We start from the raw sequence: 17,250 nt of genomic DNA on the forward strand, positions 1-17,250 counted from the left end.
CGGGGCCGCCGACCCGTCTGCCTACGGAAGCCGGGACGGCGGTAGCGCTTCTCTTGTTGACCACAACCGCAGCCCGGCGGCGGGGAGCGAGCGCAGCGGCCTGCCAGGAGTGGAACGCCCAAAGACTGGGCCTTGGACCAGCCGTTTCCGCGGCGGCGAAGTAGCAGCGCGGAGAGCTGGTGAGTCCGGCAGGCGGGCGGCTCTCACCACAGGGTGGGCGGCGGCTTGGCCCTCATGGAGCAGCTACCGGAGAGCGGGGCTGGTGCGGTTATTCAGATGAAAAATTCGAGGTAGCGACGAGAAGTGAGAAGTGGCGGTGTTCCTGACTACTCTTCCCTCTCGCTGCTTCTGTTTTTCCTTTTCTCCGCACGTAGCGTCTGTACACTTTCATATTTCCCGCTGGAAGTTTCTCTCCGCCTTTTACTGTGGGCCGTGGTCACCTCAGTACTTTCAGCTCCTGACTAACGCAGGGCGGATGGCTGAGTTTCTGCAGCCCTGGGTTTGGGGATACTGAGCCGAGAATACCTGTCGTCCCTCCGTTTGAGAATTCTACGCTTCTTCGAGAGTGGCTCAGATGGAGACTCTCCTCGCGGGGAGGGCAGCTAGATTATCCGTACGTTTTTACCCGATGTGGGGCTCTCCCTTCATCCCAGAGTTGAAGTGCTGTGTCTCTGTTTTATGTAGGAAGCCGATACATTTCTTTAAGTGAGGTTCAAGGCCAGGTGACTGTAAGGTTATGAATTCACGTAAGATTCAGACACCTCTCACCGCATTCGAAATAACACAAGAAGTTTTGCATTCTCCCAGTCTTTAAAAGAAATGCCATTGTTTTACTCTCTAATATAATGGATTTGGTTAAACTCCGGGAGTTGGTGATGGACAGGGAGGCCTGGCGTGTTGCGGTCCATGGGGTCACAAAGAGTCGGACAAGACTGAGCGATTGAACTGAACTGATAGTGGGTTATACAGCGTCAAATACAGAGCGTTTCTCGTCTTTCTGGAGGTGAGAAAAGCTAGACCTTCGTGCTAGATATGCTAAAGACTGTGTATTCTCTCTGACCCTGCAGTTTGCTCCAAGTGAAAACGCAGGAAAAACAGCCTCTTTCTATTTTTTGTTTTGAAAGTTTCCTATTTCTTTTTAAACATAAGGAATCCACAGCATCAAAGAAAATTACTTTTTTTCCAGAATTGAGATGTTGTTCATTGATTTACCTATTAATGTATAGTGTGTATGTGGACAGTGGGCTTGGTAAATGGCAAGTAAATGAATCTCTGTCCTCTGTCTCATGGTCTAGCAAGGCAAATTACACAGACAAATAATGGTAACCTATTATGGTAATAATAAAATAGTTAATACTTATATAACATTTTCTCTGTGCACTCGTCTAAGTACTTTATTATGAACCAGGTACTATAGCTTACGGACTTGCCTGGTGACTCAGTGGTAAAGAACTCGCCTGCCGATGCAGGAGATGAGGGTTCCACTCCTGGGTCGGGAAGATCCACTGGAGAAGGAGATGGCATCCATTCCAGTATTCTTGCCTGGAAAATCCCATGGGTGGAGGAGCCTGGTGGCCTACAGTCCATGTGGTCGCAAAGAGTCAGACACGACGGAACGATTAAAACAACAATAAACTATAGATTATAGAGTAGAGGGATGTAAAATTATATAATAGAGTAGATGTTAGATATAAGGAAGGACAGAACTTGGGTAAGAAAGTCTTGCCAAGAGAAGTGACGTTAGGATTGGGGTTTTAATGATTTATAGGAGTTTATCAGGCAGGACCATCCTTCTAGGTGGTCCCTTAGGGCTTTTCAGTGTAGTCAAAGCATAGGGCAGAGTGGAATCAGAGGAGATTACTGCTGTTTTAGAGCAATGGGGACAGATTCAATTAATTTAGTTCAAGATTAATTCCAAATGGATTAGATACTTAATAACAAAAAGAAAGCAATAGGTATTAAGATTGTATCATGGGTCTCCTTTCTTAATAAAATTTAGTCAGTTGTCACACACATGAAAAAAGAAAACACTAGGAAAAAATTTAGGGGAATAATTTAGTGATCTTGTTATGTTGGTGGTGGTTTAGTCACTGAGTCATGTCCGACTCTTGCATCCCCATGGATTGTAGCCCGCCAGGCTCCTCTGTCCTCTGTCCTCTGTCCATGGGATTTTCCAGGCAAGAATACTGGAGTGGGTTGCCATTTCCTACTCCAGGGGATCTACTTAACCCAGGGATCGAAGCCCGGTCTTATGTATTGCAGGCAGGTTCTTTACCAACGGAGCCACTAGGTTAGCCTGATCTGTAGGAGAGGAAACCCTGAAATCATGGAGGAAAAAAGATGTATTTGACTAAATAGAAATGGAAAGTATTTGTATTTGTCTACCCAGATTTAGTGTCTGGGACTTAGTAATGGAAGCCCCCTCAGTAGAGCTTACTTTCAAGTAGCAACAACAGCAAAAAACTCAAATAAGATAATTTCTGGTAAGGGTCATTGCTGCTTAGAAACTAGGGTTATGTAAAAGAAAATGACTCTGGAATATGCTACCTAGGTAGATGGTCAGACTTGTGTGAGGAAGTGATACCTGAGTTATGATTTGAAATGAGGAGGAGGAAGCCACACAGCAGTTTCCAGCAGGAAAAGCTTGTGTTGGGGGGATTGAAAGAAGGCTGGTGTTGCTGGAGTGTGAGAGGGCACTTAGGAGATGAAGTTTGAGAGGTTGGAAGAGGCCAGCTGTGCACAGATCTGTAAGTAGGAGAGTGATGTGGCCTGATGTACATTCATGAAGATCATTGTGGTTGCTGTGTGGAAAATGGACTGTAGGGGATGTTGTTGACTGAATTGTGTTCCCCAAAAGGATATGCTGAAGTCTTAACCCCTGGAACCTGCAAGTGTGAACTTACTTGAAAATCGAATCTTTGCAGATGTAAAGTTAAGGTCATACTGAACGAGAGTGGGCCCCAATACAATGTCTAGTGTCTTTATAAGAAGAGGGAAATTTGGACACAGAGAGGATGGAGGCAGAGATTGGAGTGATGTGTCTACCAACCAACTAAAATTTGCCAACCACCAGTAGTTAGGAAGAGGTAGGGACAAATCCTCCCCTAGAGGTTTCAGGGATATTGTGGCTCTGCTGACGCCTCGATTTCAGACTTCTAACTTCCAGAACTGTGAAGCAGTACCTTTCTGTTGTTTTAAGCTACCAGGTTTGTGGTAGTTTGTGTGGCAGTCCTAGGAAGCTAACGTAGGGGCTAAGTGTGGCGACAGGGAGACCAGTTAGGAAGCTGTGAAAATGGGGAGAAATGATCTACTTTGGAATGTATTTTTTGAGTAGAGCGTCTTGAATTTCCTGGTGGATTAGATGTGGCATGTTCTTACAGAGATGAATTAAAGATGCTTTGCTGACAGAGGTCCATATAGTCAAAGCTATAGTTTTTCCAATAGTCATGTGCAGATGTGAGAGTTGTACCATAGAGAAGGCTGAGCACCGAAGAATTGATGCTTTTGAACTGTGGTGCTGGAGCAGACTCTTGGGGGTCCCTTGGATAGCAAGGAGATCAAACTAGTCAATCCTTAATCAACCCTGAATATTCATTGGAAGGACTGATGCTGAAGCTGAAGTGCCAATACTTTGGCCACCTGATGTGAAGAGCAAACTCATTGGAAAAGACCCTGATGCTGGGAAAGATAGAGGGCAGGAGGAGAAGGGGACGACAGAGGATGAGATGGTTGGATGGCATCACTGACTCAATGGGCATGAATTTGAGCAAACTGGGAGATAGTGAAGGACAGGGAAGCCTGGTGTGCTGCAGTCCGTGGGGCTGCAAAGGGTCGGATATGACTGAGCGACTAAACAACAAGATAAGTTTTATGAGGAACTAGTGGTGAAGTTTATTGAAACAGGGAAGAAAAGAATATGGACTGATGGGAATCGTGTTTTGTTTGTTTTACTTTTTACTTTGAAGTGATTTCATACTTATGTAAAATTTATTTGCAAGAATAAAACCTAGATTCCCCAGTTATTAACATTTTACATATGTAATTTGCTTATAATAATAATTTTGGATTCAGTGGTTCTATTTTGGACATGTCAAGTCTTATTACTTTTTAAAATTAATTTTAATTGGAGTATAATTGATTTACTGGACATGTTAAGTTTTAGATAACATCAGTTAGACATCCAAGTGGAGCTAACGTTGATTAAACCTGAGGCACAGGTGGGGAGGTCAGAGCTGGAGTTATAAATTTTGGTGTTAATTTGCAATGTGCCTGCGTGCTAAGTTGCTTCAGTTGTGTCTGACTCTCTGTGACTGTACGGACTGTAGCCCACCAGGCTCCTCTGTCCTTGGAATTTCCCAGGCAAGAATACTGGAGTGGGTTACCATTCCCTTCTCCAGGGGATCTGCCTGACCCAGGGATTGAATGCGTCTCTCTTGTGACTCCTGCATTGGCAAGAGGGTTCTTTACCACTAGCATCACCTGGGAAGCCCTATATGCACGTAGGTATATTTAAAGCCATAGTTCTGGTTGAGATCCTTCAGGGAAAAAAATGAGGATAACAAAAGGAAGAGGAGTCATTGCAACATTAGATACTGAACAGCATTGAAGAGTTAACAAAATGGATTGGGGAGGCATGCCCAGTAAAGAAAGAAAGTCAGAAAACAGATATTAAAGAAGTTAAGAGAAAGAACGGTACCAGTTAAGTAAATGCTTTGAGGAGTTGTGATGATGAGGATAAGTAAGTAACCAGTGTATTTGGCAGCATGGTGGAGGAGTAGAGGGGAAAAAAGGCTTGATTGGATTGAAGTGGAGGGCTTGTTTATCTGTACATTAAATTAAAAACGTTATGCTTTGCATTTCAGCAGAATATATGCCAGTTTCTCAAAACCTTGGTGCTGTTGACATTTTGGGCCAGGTAATCCTTTGTTGTGAGGGGCTATCTTGTGTATTGTATGATGTTTAGTAGTATCCCTGGCTTGTGTCCACTAGATGGTAGTAGCAGCCTTACTCCCCTCCCCCTTTGCCAGCCAAGTTGTGACAACCAAAAATGTCTGCAGACATTGCCAGATGTCCCTTGGCAGGCAAGATGGCCCATGGTTGAGAATCTATTTCTGGTTTAGACTTTAAAATGAAAAGCTTGAATATTAATGGTAAAGCTTTAGGCATTAGCTCACTGAGTGAGAAGATATTTAGTGTCAAGCAGGGGACCTTTTTTGCACTCCAAAAATTTTGCAATGTGGTGATTACCTACTTTGCCTGTAAGGCAAGTGGTCCTGTTTGCATTATATCTTTGATGATTCCATAAGACACTTAATCTTACCTTACTGCTGCTGCTGCTGCTAAGTCGCTTCAGTCGTGTCCGACTCTGTGCGACCCCATAGACGGCAGCCCACCAGGCTCTGCCATCCCTGGGATTCTCCAGGCAAGAATACTGGAGTGGGTTGCCATTTCCTTCTCCACTGCATGAAAGGGAAAAGCGAAAGTGAAGTAGCTCAGTCGTGTCCGACTCTTAGCGACCCCATGGACTGAAGCCTTCCAGGCTCCTCCATCCATGGGATTTTCCAGGCGAAAGAGTACTGGAGTGGGGTGCCATTGCCTTCTCCAATCTTAACCTTACACTGATGTCATTATTATGCATATCGGTTACCATAGAGGATTTTGAATATAAATATGTAGAAGATTGTCCTGAATCTGTATTAACCCCATCATTGCCTAGAAATTATTTTGAAAAAATAGTATTGTTTCATTTAATAGTGTCTTGACTTTTTTCATATAAATATGGTACAGAAAACACAGTCTTAAATTTTAACTTCCTGCTTCGTGGATTCAACAAAGCTACCTTTTTCTGCCTGCGAGAGAATTAGTCTTAATATGGCAATTTTCAGTTAGCCACAGAATCATAGATCTGGGGAGAGAGCAAGAAAGTTGTGCAGTTATTTATCTAATAAATATGGTTTGGAGGCACTGTCCTCAGTATGAAGGGTGTCATAAAAATGTTGTTGTTCAGTTGCTAAGTTGTGTCTGACTCTTGCGACCCCATGGACTGTAGCCCATTAGTCTCCTCCATCCAGGTACTGTACAGATAAAATATTGCAGATATTCAAAAGAGGGGGGTGATTACTTTTAGTGAGAGATGAGGTGAATAAAGTGTGGAAACCAATTAAATAGTCTCTGTTTTAATATGTGACAACGGGGTCATTTCATGTTGGTGGGAAAGGGATGTTTTAATAGATTCTGCTGGTGTAATTCACCTATAGGAAAACCAACCAGATCCCCTAATCATAAAATATGTAAAAAGTAAATTGTAGGTTTTCCTTGGCAGTGTAGTGGTTAGGACTCAGCGTCACTGCCAAAGGCCTGGGTTACATCCTTGGTCGGGGAATTAAGATCCCACAAGCTGTGTGGCGCTTTAGCTGTAATGACAGAAATTACCTTTGCATATCTGATTTTCTAATAATAAGGCATGGGTGAATAATTACATGCGAACTCTGTACAACTGAATTAAGTGAGGTGATTAGGAGCAGGGGCTCAGGAGTTAGGCCAGTGAAATTCTGATCCTACCTACTGCATGTGTGACCTTGGGTACATTAGTTAACCTCTTGAGAGCTCAGTTTTCTTACCTTTAAAATGGAGAAAATAACAAATGTAAGATATAAGAACTATTATGAAGATTCACATTTATTATGTATTCTATTCATTTAATAGATGTTGTGCCCAGGCACTATTTTAAGCACTTTATAAATATAAATTTATAATTGATTTATTCCTTGTAATAACCCCCAAAGTTAGATTTTGTTGTTTCCTCATTTTACGGATGAGGAAACTGAATCACAAGAGAGGTTAGTATGTTCTAATATAATTCACACACAGGTATAAAATTATATATCTCTGCCATGTTATACAAAGGCAATGGCACCCCACTCCAGTACTCTTGCCTGGAAAATCCCATGGATGGAGGAGCCTGGTGGGCTACAGCCCATGGGATTGCTAAGAGTCAGACACGACTGAGCGACTTCACTTTCACTTTTCCCTTTCATGGATTGGAGAAGGAAATGGCAACCCACTCCAGTGTTCTTGCCTGGAGAATCCCAGGGACGGCGGAGCCTGGTGGTCTGCCATCTATGGGGTCGCACAGAGTCGGACACAACTGAAGTGACTTAGCAGCAGCAGCAGCAGCAGCCATGTTACAAAATATGGCTGAGTAAAATTTTTTTTTCCAGTTGAAATTTTTATGAGAAAGAAATGAGACCTAACCACTTGGGCTTTGAGTTAAAAGTTATCCCAGATTTCTATATTGTTTCTCATTTAGAAATATAAAGGGAAAAATCAATAAAAATAAAGACATTTGCTCAACTTTAACAGCTGGCATGCGATCTGAGGTTATTTAGCAGTAATTACTCCAGAAACTGTGAGACAGGAATTGCCCTTTTCTGTTAATTTCCAATACTGATCTTTTTTCTCTCCCAATTCCTCCTTTATATATAATTTACTCTGTGGTGATAAGAAGACTTAGGAGGACTGGGATACACATTTTGGGAAAAAATAAATGATGAGAAAAGCTTTGGCCTTCAGACATTTTTGGTTACAATGCAGCATGTATACAAGCGACAGAATGCCAGCAAATGGGCATTATGGGAATATGCAGATGGAACATGAATATCGGATGCACTCATTTCTTAGGTACAAGGAAAAAAGGGAGATTGGAAATTTGATTGCAAACCAAGCTAGAATGTTTCTTTTTTCAATCCAATGCCTTATACTTTTATGTATTTTTCTAAGAATTTTCTGTTAGAATGAGTGTTTAAAACATAGTGTATACAACACCTGTGTACAAATACCTGTGTAGCATTCTTGCCAAGCCTGTGTATAAGAAACTTATCAAACAAAAAATGTGGCACATTCTGCAAGACAACTGGCCTAAACCTTGAAAAAAACTCAATGACTAGGGAAAAAAAAAGACTCTTCTATAAGTATGTATACTATTATCTATTATATGTATACTAATATCACATCTTAGAAAAATAACACTGGTTTCAACTTTCACCATTTATTGGCCTTTTTCCCCCCATTTAGGATCCAATCAAAGGTTATGCCTTGCATTTAATTGTCTTAAAGTCTGTTTTATTTTTATTTTTTAAAATTTTTATTTGAGTATAGTTGATACACAACTTTGTGTTACTTTCAGGTGTACAACAAAGTGAATCTATAGTATATATATATATATATGTATATATATATATATACATATATATACACACACACACACACACACACACACACACACATATATCTCCACTCTTTCTTATGATCTTTTCCCAGACAGGCTATTACAGAGTACTGGATAGAGTTCCCCATGCTGTACAGTAGGTTCTTAGGAGTTATCTGTTTTATATAGAGTAGTGTGTATGTCAGTCCCAATTTAAAATCTGTTTTAAACTATAACAGTTCCCCTTTGCCACTGCTTTGAGAGCTCTCTAATTTTTTTGTATTATTAATGAAATAACTTCTGCCAATTAAATTTATGACTTGCCATCTAGTGTAAGACTCATCTCAATTTCAGAAGTCTGAAAGTGAAATAAATATATTCACAAAATATGGCAACTTGCCTAAAGTCATAGCACTGATAAGCAGTGGAACTGGATATCAAAGCCAACAGTCTTGCTCCTGAATCTGTTCTTTTGGCCACTTCTCAGTGCTGCCATTTTGTTTTTAGTGGGTTACTGCATGTAAGGTTGTTTTTAGTGTAGTGCCTTCATTACATATTAAGTATGTAATATGTGTAGCTTTTAATATCATTTTCAGTACTTTCTAGTTTGCTACTACTATATGTTTATAACATTTGCATTCTGTGACTTTATTCAGTTTTTCTGTGCTTTGTTTATAGGTTGATTCTCAAACTTCACAATATTGTTTACGCAAGTACCATTAACTATAAAATCCAGAGGGGTAATTGGAACTGCAGAGAAGGAAATGTAATTGTATCAGTCCTCTACCCTTTAAAATGTCCCATTAGCTCTCTAAAATTAGTACCATCTTTGCTAGGTGAGTCCATTTTGTTCTTGAAGATATATTTTGAGCTCTGAAATACTTTGTTCTGTTTTATATTATTCCATGTCATCCTTATCTCACATTTCTCTCCCACCTTGTTGGGGTATAAATAATTACAAGTAATTTTTTAAGGAAATGATATAAAGTAGATATTTTAATTTTCATTAGGCCTGGTATATCTGAAAATGCATTCATCTTGCCTTCTCAGTTAATAGTTTGGGAATAGAATTCGTAGTTCAATCGTCTTGTTTTGCTTGAAACTTTGAAGACATCTTCCTTTGCAGTCTAATATATCTGACGAGAATCTCAAAGCTAGTCTGATTCCCCTTCTTTGCAACTAATATTCCTTTTCCTCTGGAATATTTTATTGAAATCTTTTTCTTTATCATTGGTTTTATGATGTTTTATGAGAGTATTTCTTTCTAGATATGGATTTTTTTTCGCTTATCCTTCATTGAACCCCTTGAGTCCTATTTGTTCACTTCTGTGAAATTTTCTAATATTATTTCTTCAATTATGTTTTCTCTGGGCTTCCCTGGTAGCTCAGCAGGTAAAGAATCAGCCTGCAGTGCAGGAGACCTGGGTTGGGAAGATTCCCTGGAGAAGGGAGAGGCTAACCACTCCAGAATTCTGGCTTGAGAATCTCATGGACAGAGGAACCTGGCAAGTTCCATGGGGTCGCAAAAAATCAGACAGGATGGAATGACTTTTGCTTTCACTTTCCATTTTCTCTGTTCTTGGATAGATTCTTCCAAATAGAAAAAAGACAAAAAGAAAAAAAATTTAGGTAATATGGAAGATCAGTTCAACAGATCAATTTCCTTTGACTATCTGTTCTCTTTTTTGAATATGTTTTGTCAGTGTTTTTTTTTTTCTTTTTTCCATAGTTACATTCCAGTTGCTCATTTTTATTTTATTTTTTTAATTTATTTATTTTAATTGGAGGCTAATTACTTAACAGTATTATAGTGGTTTTTGCCATACATTGACATGAATCAGCCGTGGGTTTACATGTGTTCCCCATCCTGAACCCCACCTCCCACCTCCCTCCCCATCCCATCCCTCTGGGTCATCCCAGTCCAGCAGCCCTGAGAACCCTGTCTCATGCATCAAACCTTGACTGGCGATCTGTTTCACATATGATAACATATGTGTTTCAATGCTATTCTCTCAAATCACCCCACCCTTGCCTTCTCCCACATTGTCCAAAAGACTATTCTATACATCTGTGTCTCTTTTGCTGTCTTGCATATAGGATTATCATTACCATCTTTCTGAATTCCATATATATGTGTTAGTATACTGTAGTGGTGTTTTTCTTTTTGGCTTGCTTCACTCTGTATAATAGGCTCCAGTTTCATCCACCTCGTTAGAACTGATTCAAATGTATTCTTTTTAATGGCTGAGTAATATTCCATTGTGTATATGTACAACAGCTTTCTTATCCATTCATCTGCAATGGACATCTAGGTTGCTTCCATGTCCTGGCTATTATAAACAGTGCTGCGATGAACATTGGGGTACACGTGTCTCTTTCAATTCTGGTTTCCTCGGTGCGTATGCCCAGCAGTGGGATTGCTGGGTCATATGGCAGTTCTATTTCCAGTTTTTTAAGGAATCTCCACACTGTTCTCCATAGTGGCTGTACTAGTTTGCATTCCCACCAACAGTGTAAGAGGGTTGCCTTTTCTCCACACCCTCTCCAGCATTTACTGTTTGTAGGCTTTTGGATAGCAGCCATTCTGACTGGCGTGAGATGGATGGTACCTCATTGTGGTTTTGATTTGCATTCCTCTGATAATGAGTGATGTTGAGCATCTTTTCATGTGTTTGGTAGCCATCTACATGTCGTCTTTGGAGAAATGTCTGTTTAGTTCTTTGGCCCATTTTTTGATTGAGTCATTTATTTTTCTGGAATTGAGCTGCAGGAGTTGCTTGTATATTTTTGAGATTAATTCTTTGTCCATTGCTTCATTTGCTATTATTTTCTCCCACTCTGAAGACTGTCTTTTCACCTTGCTTATAGTTTCCTTCATTGTGCAAAAGCTTTTAAGTTTAATTAGGTTCCATTTGTTTATTTTTGCTTTTATTTCCATTACTTTGGGAGGTGGGTCATAGAGGATCCTGCTGTGATTTATGTTGGAGAGTGTTTTGTCTATGTTTTCCTCTAGGAGTTTTATAGTTTCTAGTCTTAGGTTTAGATCTTTAATCCATTTTGAATTTATTTTTGTGTATGGTGTTAGAAAGTGTTCTAGTTTCATTCTTTTACAAGTGGTTGACCAGTTTTCCCAGCACCACTTGTTAAAGAGATTGTCTTTTCTCCATTGTATATTCTTGCCTCCTTTGTCAAAGATAAGGTGTCCATAGGTGCATGGATTTATCTCTGGGCTTTCTATTTTGTTCCATTGATCTATATTTCTGTCTTTGTGCCAGTACCATACTGTCTTGATGACTGTAGCTTTGTAGTATAGCCTAAAGTCAGGCAGGTTGATTCCTCCAGTTCCATTCTTCTTTCTCAAGATTGCTTTGGCTATTCGAAGTTTTTTGTATTTCCATACAAATTGTGAAATTATTTGTTCTGGTTCTGTGAAAAATACTATTGATAGCTTGATAGGGATTGCATTGAATCTATAGATTGCTTTGGGTAGTATACTCATTTTCACTGTATTGATTCTTCCAATCCACGAGCGTGGTATATTTCTCCATCTATTTGTGTCCTCTTTGATTTCTTTCATCAGTGTTTTATAGTTTTCTATGTATAGGTCTTTTGTTTCTTTAGATAGATATATTCCTAAGTATTTTATTCTTTTCATCACAGTGGTGAATAGGATTATCTCCTCAATTTCTCTTTCTGTTTTCTCATTGTTAGTGTATAAGAATGCAAGGGATTTCTGTGTGTTAACTTTATATTCTGCAACTTTACTATATTCATTGATTAGCTCTAGTAATTTTCTGATAGAGTCTTTAGGGTTTTCTATGTAGAGGATCATGTCATCTGCAAACAGTGAGAGTTTTACTTCTTTTCCAATCTGGATTGCTTTTATTTCTTTTTCTGCTCTGATTGCTGTGGCCAAAACTTCCAAAACTATGTTGAATAGTAATGGTGAGAGTGGGTACCCTTGCCTTATTCCTGACTTTAGGGGAAATGCTTTCAGTTTTTCACCATTTAGGATAATGTTTGCTATGGGTTTGTCATATATAGCTTTTATTATGTTGAGCTATGTTCCTCCTATTCCTGCTTTCTGGAGGGTTTTTATCATAAAGGGATATTGAATTTTGTCAAAAGCTCTCTCTGCATCTCTTGAGATAATCATATGGTTTTTATCTTTCAATTTATTAATGTTGTGTATTACATTGATTGATTTGTGGATATTACAGAATCCTTGCATTCCTAGGATAAAGCCCACTTGGTCATGATGTATGATCTTTTTAATATGTTGTTGGATTCTGTTTGCTAGAATTTTGTTTAGGATTTTTGCATCTATGTTCATCAGTGATATTGGCCTGTAGTTTTCTTTTTTTGTGGCATCTTTGTGTGGTTTTTGTATTAGGATGATGGTGTCCTCATACAATGAGTTTGGAAGTTTACCTTCCTCTGACAATTGCTCACTTTTAATAGATGCAGTATCTTCATGAATTTCTTTGAAGATAGCATTTACAAATTTAAAAAATTTGTAAGTTTAAAAGCTCTGCTTCCTTAAAGTGAGTTGATTGTTTTCATCCTTTTGTGCTTTTGCTGTTTCTCAACAATTTTTTTTCAAAAAGGATTTTTGGGCCCTTTGTAAGTGTGCAGAGTATCAACTGTTGGGCTTTACTTTACGGTGAAATGAAGAAAAAGAGCTGCTGTTCCTCGTCTTCCTCCTTCCTGTGCTGAAATAAAGAAGGCTTTATTGTGGAACATGAAGGTGTTCTGATGCTTTCAGGGTAGATGGTTAAATTAAAAAAAAAAAAAAGTTGTGTTTTTAGCCTGAAACTAGCTTTGTTGCTTCTAGACATTCTGTGGGTAAAGGAATGAGATAAGAGGTTTGGAGTGGCTATCTCATAGACATGTTTTAGTCATCCTGAGTTTTGTCCTACCGCCTCCTTCTGCTCTCTCTAGGTTTGGTTCTTCAGACTGCTGGCAGGAATGGCTTCTGTATGGCTGCAGCTTTCTCATGTGTATGCGTGCATACATGTGCTCCTGCACATTGGTTCTAGCCTGTGATTTTCTCTGCACTGGCTTCACCCTCAATTTAATCCCACCTGCTTTCTCCTTCCAGAATGCTTGAATGCTCTTCAGTTGGACTTTGATTGGAAGTGAAAGAAAATGCACAAATACTTAGTTTGTCTTATATAAAGTAGGTAATTGATAGGTGTTTGTTGAATAAATCAATCAGTGTTATTGAGAAAAATTGGGCAAAACATACTTCTGTTTAAATTAAAAAAAGACTTATGACCTTAATATACAGGTACTTAAATTAATCCTTTTTTAAAAAAATATCTGTTTATTTGGCTGGGCCCTGTCTTAGTTTCAGCAAGTAGGATCTTCGATCTTCCTTTTGGTATGTGAGGTCTTTTATTGTGGTATGCTGACTCTTTTTGCATCATATGGAATCTAGTTCCTTGACCAGGAATCAAACCTGGACCCCCTGCATTGGGAACTTGGAGTCTTAACCACTAGACCACCAGGGAAGCCCCAAATAAATCCTTTAAATCTTTTAACTTTATCCTGTTTAAGGAAAGAATCTCATAGCGGTTAAAACTTAACAGGGAGGAAAAAAAAAAAGAAACCTCACCCCCCCCCCCCAAAATTAAAGGCCTTAATTCCATTTTGTTCCTTTTTAGTGCTCAGCACAGTGCTTAGCATGTTCTAGTAATCAGTGATAGTTAATATGTTGTTTAACTTAAACTTTTGTATCTTCTTTGGGGATTAATATGTGTAAAGTACTTAGAGTAGATTTTGGCATTTACAATAAGTGCTCCATAAGTGTTAGCTACTATTCTTTGATACGTGAACAACTTTTTTTTTTTTTTTCTGTGAAGCTTTCTCTGATCTTGTTAGTTTGAGTTAACAGTTTATCATCTCTATTTTGCTTGTATTTTATGTCCCAGTCTTTATGGTGAGTAACATTGATTTGCTTGCTTGTGCATCTCTCCAGCAAATGTGTTTCTTGATAGCTGGGACCTATCTTTTTCTTTTTGTATTAATTTACTTTTTATTTTTGGCTGTGCTGGGTCTTTGCTGCTGGGCAAGGGTGTTTTTCTAGTTGTGGCCAACATCTGGGGACTACTGTTTATTTCAATGCGAGGACTTCTCATTGAGGTGGCTTCTCTTATTGTGGAGCACGGACTCTAGGTGCACAGACTTCGGCAGTTGTAGCTCGAGGGCTCAGTTGTTGCAGCTCGAGGGCTCAGTAGTTGTGGCGCATGAGCTGAGATGCCCATGGCATGTGGGACCTGGACCATGTCCAGGACCAGGGCTACCTCATTTGTGTCCCCTGAATTGGCAGCTGAATTCTTAACCACGGTACTACCAGGGAAGTCCTGAGCTATATTTTTTATCCAGATAGTCTTGGTGCATAAGTTATGGTTTGCCACATGTTATTAGTCCCTCTTTTTTGCTGGGTCTTAATGATTGAGGGGGGTGGTGTGACTAGAGCATGGAGAGTGTGCATTAGTGGGAAGTGAAATGTGACAAATATGTTGATACTAGATTCTAAGTAGTTGAATACCAGATTAAAGAATTTGAGCTTTACTTTGTATGCCCTGGGAGGCATTTTCATTACTGACTAGATTTAGTTCCATATTTTAGAAAGATAATTGTGAGTGCAGAGTGCAGAATGTGATGGAAAGAAGACGTAAGATTGGAGGAAAGAAGATGTAGGAACTCTTGCTCTTGCTGTATGATAAGGTTCTTATTTTAGTTGCGAAATCTTACAGCTCATGCTTGAACAATAGGTCTTAACCAACACGAAACCTTCTAAATCATATCGCAGATAACTTCAGGGCTTCCTTGCTAACTTTGGTTTCAGTTCTTATTAAGAAATACTATGAAGTTTTTAATAATGCTAAAATTTAATAGAGACAAGGCACACAACTACACAACTAAAACAGTGTACACAACTACAAGAGTGAAAGTGCTGCACTCTTACTTGCCAGCAAATTTGGAAAACTCAGCAGTGGCCACAGGACTGGAAAAGGTCAGTTTTCATTCCAGTCCCAATGAAAGGCAGTGCCAAAGACTGTTCAAACTACTGCACGATTGCACTCATCTCACGTGCTAGCAAAGTAATGCTCCAAATCCTCCAAGCCAGGCTTCAACAGTATGTAAACTGTGAACTTCCACATGTTCAACCTGGGTTTAGAAAGAGCAGCGGAACCAGAAATCAAATTGCCAACATCCGTTGGATCATCGAAAAAGCAAGAGAGTTCCAGAAAAAAATCTGCTTCTGCTTTATTGACTACGCCAAAGCTTTTGAATGTGTGGATCACAACAAACTGTGGAAAATTCTTCAAGAGATGGGAATACCAGACCACCTTACCTACTGAGAAATCTGTATGCAGGTCAAGAAGCAACAGTTAGAACTGGACATGAAACAACAAACTGGTTGCAAATCGGGAAAGGAGTATGTCAAGGCTGTATATTGTCACCCTGCTTATTTAACTTATATGCAGAGTACATCTTGTGAAATGCCAGACTGGATGAAGCACAAGCTGTAATCAAGATTGCTGGGAGAAATATCAATAACCTCAGATATGCAGATGACACCACCCTTATGGCAGAAAGCAAAGAGGAACTGAAGAGCCTCTTGATGAAAGTGAAAGAGGAGAGTGAAAAAGTTGGCTTAAAACTCAACATTCAGAAAACGAAGATCATGGCATCTGGTCCTATCTATCACTTCATGGCAAATAGATGGGGAAACAATGGAAACAGTGTCAGACTTTTTTTGGGCTCCAGAATGACTGCAGATGTTGACTGCAGCCATGAAGTTAAAGGACATTTGCTTGTTAGAAGAAAAGCTATGACCAACCTAGACAGCATATTAAAAAGCAGAGACATTACTTCGTCAACAAAGGTCCGTCTAGTCAAGGCTATGGTTTTTCCAGTGGTCATGTATGGATGTGAGAGTTGGACCATAAAGAAAGCTGAGTGCTGAAGAATTGATGCTTTTGAACTGTGGTGTTGGAGAAGACTCTTGAGAGTCCCTTGGGCTGCAAGGAGATCCAACCAGTCCATCCTAAAGGAAGTCAGTCCTGAATATTCAATGGAAGAACTGATGCTGAAGCTGAAACTCCAATACTTTGGCCACCTGATACGAAGAATTGACTCATTTGAAAAGACCCATATGCTGGGAAAGATTGAAGGCGGGAGAAGTGATCAACAGAGGATGAGATGGTTGGATGGCATCACCAACTTAATGGACATGAGTTTGAGCAAGCTCTGGGAGTTGGTATGGGAAGCTTGGACAGGGAAGCTTGGCATGCTGCAGTCCGTGGGCTCGCAGAGAGTTGGGCACGACTGAGCGACTGAAACTGAACTGAACACAGCTACGTTTTTAAAAAATTGTGAAAATATTCATTTTCTATTAAAGGCTATAAATTGGTGATATTTTAAGCTTGTTTGTTGTGTTTTTAATCCATTGTTCAACATTTCATGTGTATTGTGTGCATGGAAGTAATGTGGAACAAATTTTTCTATTTGGGAAAGGAGATGAATTGTTTTTCATACACTAAGTTTGAGATATTTACATAGCTTAGCTGGAAGTACCTTACATAAGATGTATGAGTTTTAAAGAGTTTGAGGAAGTAGACTAGAGATTGGAAGTTTTCTAAAGATGGTAATCAAAGCCTAGGACTCTTATCGGTTTGTGTATCTGATAAACAGTAGTCAAAGATGTAAATAGAAATGCAGTGGAAGTGTTGAGCTTTTTTGCTTTGCTACACTTCTTCATATTTCTGTTTACATCTTTGACTACTGTTTATCAGATACACAAACGGATGGAGAGATATCATTAGTGTCTGATGCATCAGAGTTGTAAAGAAAGATGAAGACTCAGATCTTTGGGTGGAATCTGAAAATAATTGGAGACCTGAGACTACATGGAGTGGGTGGAGAACAGCAGAATAAAGTTAGATTGGAGGGACATTTCCCATAAGGAAATAGAAAATAAGGATATAGAAAAAATCTTGTGCTTAGTGTGATTTTATTTTAAAGCCTTAGAA

General features: G+C 39.5%; 1 protein-coding gene across 2 annotated transcripts in view; it reads left to right on the forward strand.

Annotated features, from left to right (window-relative positions):
* Positions 1-19: 19 nt before the first annotated feature.
* ASB3 (ankyrin repeat and SOCS box containing 3) overlaps positions 20-17,250 on the forward strand; it is a 101,969-nt gene continuing 84,738 nt past the window's right edge. The window contains exon 1 of one of the 2 annotated variants that reach the window (XM_081589631.1): positions 20-179. The gene's annotated coding sequence lies outside the window, so the exon portion shown is untranslated. Of the gene's footprint in view, positions 180-4,866; positions 4,916-17,250 lie in introns of those variants that run through there. The other variant, XM_081589634.1, reaches the window with a different exon arrangement.

The sequence above is a fragment of the Giraffa tippelskirchi genome, chromosome 4 (assembly GCF_054371585.1).
Source record: "Giraffa tippelskirchi isolate mGirTip1 chromosome 4, T2T-mGirTip1v1.2.pri, whole genome shotgun sequence".
Taxonomy (NCBI): domain Eukaryota; kingdom Metazoa; phylum Chordata; class Mammalia; order Artiodactyla; family Giraffidae; genus Giraffa; species Giraffa tippelskirchi.